The sequence below is a fragment of the Euphorbia lathyris genome, chromosome 4, assembly GCF_963576675.1.
Source record: "Euphorbia lathyris chromosome 4, ddEupLath1.1, whole genome shotgun sequence".
NCBI lineage: Eukaryota > Viridiplantae > Streptophyta > Magnoliopsida > Malpighiales > Euphorbiaceae > Euphorbia > Euphorbia lathyris.
This window is the reverse complement of record NC_088913.1, coordinates 69,137,092-69,147,090: the sequence shown is the minus strand read 5'-3', so window position 1 is coordinate 69,147,090 and position 9,999 is coordinate 69,137,092.

The window sequence follows — 9,999 nt, the reverse complement described above, 5'->3', positions numbered from 1 at the left end:
AACTTAGGGTTTTTCCTTCGTTTTTTACCTCTTTTCGTTCCTATTTGGATTTTACCAAATATTTTAGGTACCTTGTAAGAAAGAAACATATTCGAAAGTAAAAGTATTCTAAATAGGTATAAATAGTATGAATTCGAAGCAAAATTGATGTAATTATTGATGATATTTTAGGTATATTTTGGGTTTAACACTTACCTACTGCAATTTCTTTGGGTCCATCATATTCAGTATGAACATTGAGATTCCATAGATCAACGATGAGATGATGAGTCGCTCAATAGAAGTAACAACCATGTTTGAAGTGGGTTTGAAGTTGTTTTTGAAATTATGATTCATTTTTTGGGAGCCGACACTGTTTAGCAATGTGCATAGCCCCTTTGTAGTTCTGACATTTTATTGCACTAACTTCAAAAGAAACCAAGAGAGAAGAACTCAAGTGGCTGTTGTTTTACGTAGAAAAATTATTACCTTCACGGCCCAACCTCTACCAACATTGCGAGACACAAATTTGAGAAAATGAGAGAAGGATCGCACAACTATTTCAAATGCAAGTCGCCTCTCCTCGCTTAGAAGTAATCCGTTGAGATTATCCAAAGTTACGAATTCTAATCGAGCCTCAAGAGCTCGTACAAATGGTCACTAAGTCAGAGCAAGTTACTAAAGAGTAGCTTTAACCAAATCATCCTCGGAAATTGGGCTTTCAAAAGAAGTGAGTTTATCACTAATATTTTTCGCTAACTATAAATATGACAAGATATTGTCATTCTTTCATCGGAGATTGTGTAAATAATGCTTAAATTCTCATATTTGAATCAAGAACCCATTGAATAAGCCTAAACTAGTATCCACGCTTCACAAGTTATCTCGGCTCCAAACACCTATGGCAAAATGCCCACAGACAGTGAAATATGATCCATTTGAGTACATATTGGTCCTATTGTCCATAGGTCTTATATGTTGGATTAACAACCTTGTTAGGCAACTCCTCAACGGGAAAAGAAGCGGTTGCATCAAATTGATGTGCCAACCCGTGTCCTTTTAAAACGACATTAATTGTTTCTTCCAAAGCAAAAAATCGATAGACTTAACATGTGATAGGAGTCAAAGAAATCTACATTTTATCTTTGTCTAAAGCTACAAGGCGCGCCTTATACTTATCAATTGAACTATCAGGTTTCAATTTAGTTTTTAGCATCCATTTACAACCTATTGGTTTGCAACCTAGTGGTAAGTCTAATAAGTGCGAAGTTTTGTTTGACTTTAGTGAGTCCATTTTATTATTGATGGCTTCTTGCCATAAATCAGCATCTAAAGAAGTTAAGGCTTTTTGGAGAGTAAGTGGATCCTCCTTTATTGTGAAAGCATAAACGTCAAGCCTAAAGTCTTCAGAAACTCTAGGTCTCTTACTTCTTCTCGCTTCAGATTTCCCACTGTCATTATGCACGTAGGCCTAACAACATGTGTCTTTATAAAAATCAGCACCATTTGATTCTAAAATAACATGTGCATTCAAATCATAGAACCTATATGTTTTATTGTTCATAGCATACACAATAAATACACATTCATAAGCCTTATTAGAAAATTTGACTCTCTTAAAATCAGAAATTCTAACATAAGCTAAATAGCCGCAAGTTCTAAAATAGGACAAATTTGGTGTTCTATTTTTCAAAATCTCATAAGAAGAGATTTACTTTTTTGACTTAGGGATCCTATTATGCACATAGCAAATAGTCAACAAAATTTCTCCCCACCGATGGGAGGCAGCACCTAAACTGAGCATTATAGCTATTACAGACGCTCTCAATGTCCTATTCTTCCTTTCAACCTTTCCATTCAACTCTGGTGAATATGGTGCAGTTATTTGAACATGTCAAGGGCTTCACTTTTATTTTTCATCAAACCTACAAAAGTAAAATCAGAACAGTCATCAATAAAAGTTATAAAGTAGTGTTTACTATTTCTGGTCAATTTTTCATCTAATTCACATATATCGAAATGAATTAATTCTAAGGGTTTAGAATCCCTAATCACATATTTATAAAGTATTTTTTTATGATTTTTATCTCGCTACAATAAATTCATTTCATAAATTCATTTAAATTCAATTTTGGAATTAGGTTGTGATTATAACCACTAATGCACCCCACTCAAAACAATTACCCAATGTGTAATACACTAGAAAAAGAATTCAATAACAAAAGTTGTTCCAAGGGATTCAAAAGAAAGGCAACTTAAAATGGACATTTCTTATATTTGCTATATTTCGAAGCTTTCAGATGAGGTGGAGTGGGCCGGGAGAGCGGAGGGGACGCCCGCAGCAGAGTCAACATCGTTTTACCCCAAGCTTCGTCGGAACCTCCGCTAAAGCCCCTGCCCTTGATTGCCCTGCTGGAGTGGAATAGCTAGTTTATATGCAGAGAACTTAACATATCAAACAAAAATATTTTATATTCTCACTTATCTACATCATATTTTTTTTTAACTTTTGTTAAAAAAATGCTACAATAGTAAACAACTTCCAAAGTTCCATGAGCGCATAATTCATTATTTTATATATAATTTATTTTAGTTATAAATATTATCATAAAAATTACATCAATATTAAGCAACTAAATCATTTTTTTATATTAAAAAAATTAAGCAAAATTATAAAAAAAAAAATGGTAATATTACTTAAAAATTTCATGCACTTACGATTAGTTCAATACATGACACTATTTAGAAGTTGCGAAAGTCGTTACCAAATCATCAATCTCAATCAAACACCCTACATTGTTGTAGATACTCTTACATGCCTAACATCTATCTGCACGGGTTTAAAGTTTAAGTTCAACAAGTCAAGATGAATCGTGATTGTTTGGAAATGTCACGATGAATCCTGATCCATGGCATTAAAATCTAGGCTAACATTGATTTAATTAAATCTTAGGGAGTGCCTATAAAACAAATTCAGGGAATTAGAATCTAGGTTAAAACAGTCTCAAATTACACTTATCACCACTCAAATTATGATTGAGACACGTAAAATCTAAAACTGATTATTTACAAAATGACACTAAGTGTACATAAACATCATTTTGGAACAAATTAACCATGTGAGCAAGTTGAAAGACCAATATTTTCTTTTTAAGATGTTTTTGATGTATTATATATATATATAGAGAGAGATTTGGGTCAACCATAAACAAATTTGTACATTTCAACAATATATAAAGGGTGTTGTTAAACCCAGCCCCAATTTCCCACCCCTAGCCCCGTGAAAGGACGAAATTACCCTTTTATGGGTTTTGGGGTGGAAAAAGCTATTTTTTTTGCTCTCTCGATACACGGGCGTATGGACATCACGCCTCACCTCATGGTGGGGCGTGTGAACATCACGCCTCACCGTGTGGTCGGGCGTGATAGCCCCACGCCTCACCGTGTGGTCGGACGTGTCACGTCCGATCACACGGTGAGGCGTGATGTTCACACGCCCGTGTATCGAGAGAGCAAAAAAAATAGTTTCTGTATCCCGTGCATAGGCCGTTAAACCCGTAAATAGTCCGTTAAGCCCGTAACTACATAAATGTACTTAACAAATAAAATTTAAAAACATAAAAATTAAAATAAACATTAATAAACATAAACATTTATAAACGTAAAAGAGTAAATTTATGATAACATTGAGATATTATCCCAAGGACCGAAAGGGATATTCACCTGGAGAAACGCCGTGTACAGATCCTCAAAGGAGATCCGGCGGGTGGATCTCCTTGATCCAGTTTGAAGGGATCCGTTGGCGAACCTAGGAGGCGAATCTCCTCATTCACCTGATTCGCCACTGTAACGGCTGAACGCCGACTCGGCCATAAAGACCATTAATGATGTTTAACTTATGAGTAATCACATCTGGGCTTACTCCTGTGGGGATCTCATTCTCCTATGTAAATACGCTTTCAGACTCAATGAGAACTTTTTTAACATCCTCTTTGATCTCAAGTTTTAATCCTTTGGCGATCCGCACCCGCTTTCCATCAGCAATAAGGAGCGTTTCTGTGTCGCCCAAAGCTGTAGTGACAAGTTAATATTTCTCACCTTCGTCCTCTTTGGATTGTGGGCGGATTGATAGTGACGCCGAGTATAAGTCTCTTTAGCCACCTTTTGGTTCCCGCTGATCATTACTCCTCCTTTGCTGGTGGGAATGTACATTGTCAGACGACGGATGGAAATTAGGGCTGCAACCTCTGGCCCTTGGTCTGGATAGTGTGACCTGTCACTCCAATGATGTCAACAATGGTTGTTTCTATTTGGATCGGATCAACCTTTAGTTTGGCGAATGCACCTTTGGTGATGACATTGCGAGAACTGCCCGTGTCTTTACTCGCTTTCTTTTATCTCCCATCCTTGAATCGCCATTGTTACTACCAATGCATCTGCATGTGGAGAGATTACTGGACCTGTTTCTGCAAAAGGAGCAATGGAGGGATGTTTTATCCAGAGCGGATATTTTTGCTTTTTCCATGGGTGGCTGATACACTGGTCCATCTGCTATCTAGTTTGCCAGCTCCCAGCAAGCTTCAGTATGGTGGCCAACCTGTAGTACGCTTTGGCGTTTCTTCCAATGGTTACATGCTCCCCTCCTTTGGGTTCGGGATATGTAATGTCCCGCTTATATTGATTCTTTTCTTTTATATTGTGGCAAGTTGGAAGCTTTAATCGTTTTTTCCGCCTCGTACCCCATGATCCGCGCTGTGAATGGCGAATTCCTATTAACTGGATGGCGTATCTTTCTGAATTGTTCTCTTGTCTATCTAAAGCAGCATGTACTCGCCTTTCAATCTCATCATCCATGTGTTCAATGTTGAATCGTGATGGTGAAGCCGGCTCTTGATCTTGATCTCGATCATGTTGAGGTTATGCTTGGAGCTATGGTTTAACGCGGATGGATGTTGTCACAACCGTGGGAGCCGTTTTATCTAGCTTCGAATATCTTGTCTCCGCATCCTTCAACATTTTGCTAACATAATAGATGGAGAACTGCTGACCTTTTTCTTCTTGAATAACCACGGTGCACATAGCTTTATCCATGACAGATTGATACAAATGCAGGTCTCCCCTTCAGATTGGTCTGCTCATCAAGGGTGGTTCTGCTAGGAATTGTTTTATACCTTGATATGCTTGTTGACAATCTTTCTAGTATGATGATCCGCTCGTTCAACCTCTGGATCTTTCTCACCCATAGTGGGGCTTTCATTTAGGCGCTTTTTTCACCTTTTTCCTCGCATGGCTTTTATTTAGGCGCTCTTTTCACCTTTTTTTGCTAATGACATAGTCAAGGAATTTTTCTGAAGTGACTCTGAATATACACTTCTCTGGATTGAGCTTTATTTTTCATGCTAGTGTTTGGCACTGGTTGCATTATTAGCAATTCCCTTGTACCTGTGGGTTAGCACTGAAAGAGCTCCAGAAGTGGGGCATACCCTGTCCATTATTAAAAGATTGTGGTAAGGCATAAAAGCTATATTCACTTACCTTGGGGATCAGTGGCTTGATCCACTGAACATACTTCATAGCAAAAGACTGTTCGCATTGACCTTGTTGGCAAATATCATGTATAATGCAATGTCTCTTTATGGAATTTTTAGTTCATCTTAGAATCAACTTAATAATTCCTTCACGTTGGTCCCTGACTCTAGAATGAACTTAGTCAAAGGATAAAACCGAGTAAATATTATATGTCAAACAAATTCATAATAGAATTTTAATCGTGCTTGTTTTAATAATAATATCACGTATAACGGTCATAACCATAAAGATTGCTACTGCACATGAATATCATAATGAATTCTTAATAAATAACCATAATGAGAATGGTTTAAGAATAATGTCCTTTTGTATTTCAATGCGCATTAATATCCAAGATAGCATATTTATTTTAAACGTCATAAAAGTTATGACATTCTATATTGGGTAAGATATCTTACATAGTTGCTATTTACTTGCAATTAATATTGTGCATCCGTACATTAATGGCATTCAGAGATCATTAAAGCCTCATTTGAATGAGGTGTAATTAAAGAAATGTACGTGATGATTTAATAATAAAGGTATATATAAAATTACTCTTAAATCATTTCATTTGTACGAATAAAATAAAATACAAAGGGTAATTTTGGAAGAAAAATACATGTACCATGATTCTCCTCCAATTTGGGGTGTAAGGAAAATTGCTCAAAATTCATCATCACCTACCTTCATATACTATCATCCAAACAATCTCTAAGGAACTGTCATGTATATCCTAAGAATTTTGCATAAATTAATGTTCTGATCCGAAACTGACACTTGCACTATTTTGTAGTTAGCTCAGGGTATGAAAGTTTCGTTTATCCAATTTGGTAATTCATCAGTCCATAATGGCTTTAATAGTTAGGGACAATTACATGATAATCACAAATAGATTCAATATGTTCAAGTCTCTTACGTTGGTAAAAGAAATTCTAACAATGTCAGATAAACAGTTTTTATTATGAATAAACACATCCTTGTAAAAAAGGGAATGAAATAACTGTTTGACAAAACAATATTCAAAAATATGAATTTCTGATATTAAAAGTACTATATATGAGAAAAGCCATACATAGATGGTGAATTATACAAGAAAAACCAAATATGATTTTTTGTAATTTCTTCTAACAGTTGTATGCATGTTCGTTCAAAAGACTGGTCAGACCTAAATTATCTGTAATTACAAGAGCCTTTTTATGATATTTTAATATCAAATGACAAAATCACATTGAATGGATGAATTTTTTTGTAAATCCCAAGATTACGGGTCTTATACATGCGTTTGTACTAATTCAATGATAATATCATATTACACTTGTCATGCATAAAAATATGAGGGCATAGTAAGCATGCAAGATTTAATGAAAGATTTGTGTCCATTACTTTATCTTTCACAATTTATTGCATTTATCATAATAATATGTAATGATATTCATAGCACTTTATAAGAGTGAGGGATCTCAATTTTCTTTAATTAAAAATGGAATAAGAAAGGGGAGGAAACTTATCTTTTTCATCATAAAGTTCCAGATTTAATGTAGAAAACTCTTTCCTACCAATATATGGAGAACTGTATCTTTGGATAGATTTGTTGTACTGATTGAGCCAAGGTTTGAGATTGTGATTTCTATTCCGTTGACTCCATTGTTCTGTTCTTTGTGAAACTCTATACAATCAAGATTTTGTGATCTTCTGTTTGTTAGAGATCCACGATCACCGCACCAATTGATAACTTGTGGAAAAATCCTTGATCGGAGCACTTCCCTGTGAGGCGCCGTTGGGATCGGTCGGGGACACTCCGATGCCAAAGTCAGTAATATTTCTGAGAATAAACTGTAAGTACAAAAATAGAGAATCAGTAAGTGTACCTTTGATCCTAGGAAGCTGGGGTATTTATATAGGTTTTTGTAACCTTCAGCATTAATGGGGAAGCAGATGAAGAGTTGTGCCATTACTCATCTTTGATTGCTATCAATTCTCCATTAATCCCAGCATTTATCATTAAAACCCTCAGAGTTGAGGTATTCGAACAGTCAAGTCCTTATTCCCCTTTAATGACTATTAATTGCCATTTAATTGTATTTATTCCCATTCATGGATGGTAATAAAGGCGCCTTTTGGTATTCTTGGATCCGTCAAGGCGTATGTACGCTCTCCTTGAGAACAATGGCGGGTCTCCATTATTCGCTCTCATCGGGCGTATCTCGTTATGGCGTATCTCGCCATGGTCCACGTGGTGTGGCATAATGCTAGAAACTCCTTCCTTTTCCTCATTATTTGCATATTCACCCCTGCATTAATTATCATTAATTCCACATTAATCATGCATAAATATCTCTTTCTAGAAGAAATAATGGTTTGTCATTATCTCTATTAATTTTCCCTTATTCCTTATTCAAGAATAATTTGGGTTGTTATCAACCTGTAACCGCCATTAATGAAGCATTAATGGAGACTTTCTAGTTGCTGAAGGTTACGACTTCCTAGCTATATATAGCCTACATCCCTAGGCAATCGAGGTACACATTCTCACATCCTTTGTCAATTCAGTTTGTTCCCTTGATTCACCTTACTGACTTTGGCATCGGAGCTTCCCCCCGTCGAACCCAACGATGCCCCCACAGGGACGGAAGTTGATCAGAATTTCTCTGCTTGTTATCAATTGGTGCGGTGATCGTGGAATCCTTAATCAAACAAAGGGTTTTTCGTTCACATTAAGAAACTATGACAACTGGAGATCAGAATCCCTCTTCAGGGATTGAAACACCATTAGTTACACCGTCTAGTGTTGGCCGCACAGATTCAACTACTCCTGCAACGCACGTCGAAAGTAGTATGAACCCTGATGCTTTCATCAACATGTGTGCACAAGCAATCGGAGAGCGGTTTGGACCCGAGATAGGGAATCGCCTGCGGTCGTTTATAACCGTCCCTCCGCATTGGAGCATGGCGTCCACATCGGCTGTATCATCTTGGCCCTTGTTAAACTTTGGACTGGGCGCCCAGAGTTCTTCATTCCTCCAAGCTCACAACACGGATTCTATGGTAACTACTACGGCGGCAGTTGGAGAACGACAAATCAATCGGGAGTTATTCCCTGATGGCGCAGAATGAAGTCAAAGGAATGATTCAACCCTTCCGGGCGGATCTACGGGTCCTGGATTAAATCTAGGTGGGTCCAAAATTCTGAGGCGCCCACGGACAAATCTCTCCCTTGGCAGATCCGAAGGGCGAACACACAAAAAACATAGGAAGGAGAAAGGTAGGCGGTCTAAATCACCTTCGCCTCGACGACCGAAATCCTCCCGTCGTGGCTGATCGCCCCCATCTACTGTCGTAGACGGAGTAAAAGGCCAAGGGAGACACCCCATTTGAGTGGACCACCGCCGCCGCCACCCCCAGGAACTGTTGGTCACATCCCGTCGGGAAGCCATGGAGGGGGTAGTGGGCAAGCTCCCCCAGGTGGGGGGGGGGCGGAGGAGGTAGTAGCGGAGGAGGAAGCGGACGCGGAAGCGGAGGAAGGCGTTCACCATCAGATCCATCATCTGGGTCAAGCTCTTCTTCCTCTCCAAGCAGATCTCCACGAAGGGGTCGCCCAAGGGCGGATCCGGAGAATTTTGATGATAGAGTTAGAGCTCTTGTACTCTGTATGAATGAGGAAAATGTCAGGCATAATCCGTTCGCCAATAGATATTCGCCTTTCGCAGCTTGGATTGAGGAGGAGGAAACATATAGAGCTTTTAAAATACCTAATCTCGCTATATACACAGGTGTTGAAAATCCGGAAGCTCACATCAGAAAATACCGAATACTACTTAAACTCAATCGTGCCACCGAGCCGGTGCTCTGCAAAATGTTTGTCACCACGCTAGGGGGTCCAGCCTATGGGTGGTTTCAGTCTCTACCTCCGGGCTCGATAAACAGTTTTGATCAATTGAGCAGGGAATTTTGCGCTAAATTCGCCGGCTGTATTCCTCTAGTGGTTAAATCAGGGAAGCTTTTTGAGTTAAAGTAGAAGGCGAACGAATCCCTTCGGGAGTACGTGGACACTTTTAACCAATTATGCATACAAATCGTTGATGTGGATATCTCCGTAGCAGTGGAATGTTTTGTGAGAAACACCACTTGTAAAAGCTTGCAAGAAGATCTAATTCGAAAGAAACCCACCAGCATGGCAGAATTGATGGAGCGTTGTAAAGACTTTATCGAGGTGGATGACATTCACCGAGGATCACTGTCATCGCCTAAAAGGGACAAGGGCGAATCTCGCCATCGAGATAGAGACAAAGACAAGCATCAGGATTCTTCCTCTAGAAGCAGGCAAAGAGGTTCTAAGAACAAATCAACGTTTGTCACCTCTTTCACACCTCTCAACGCTTCTAAAAGTGAAGTCCTTATGTGGATTGAGAACAGTCAACACAAACGGAGCATTTCATACCCCGAACCAAA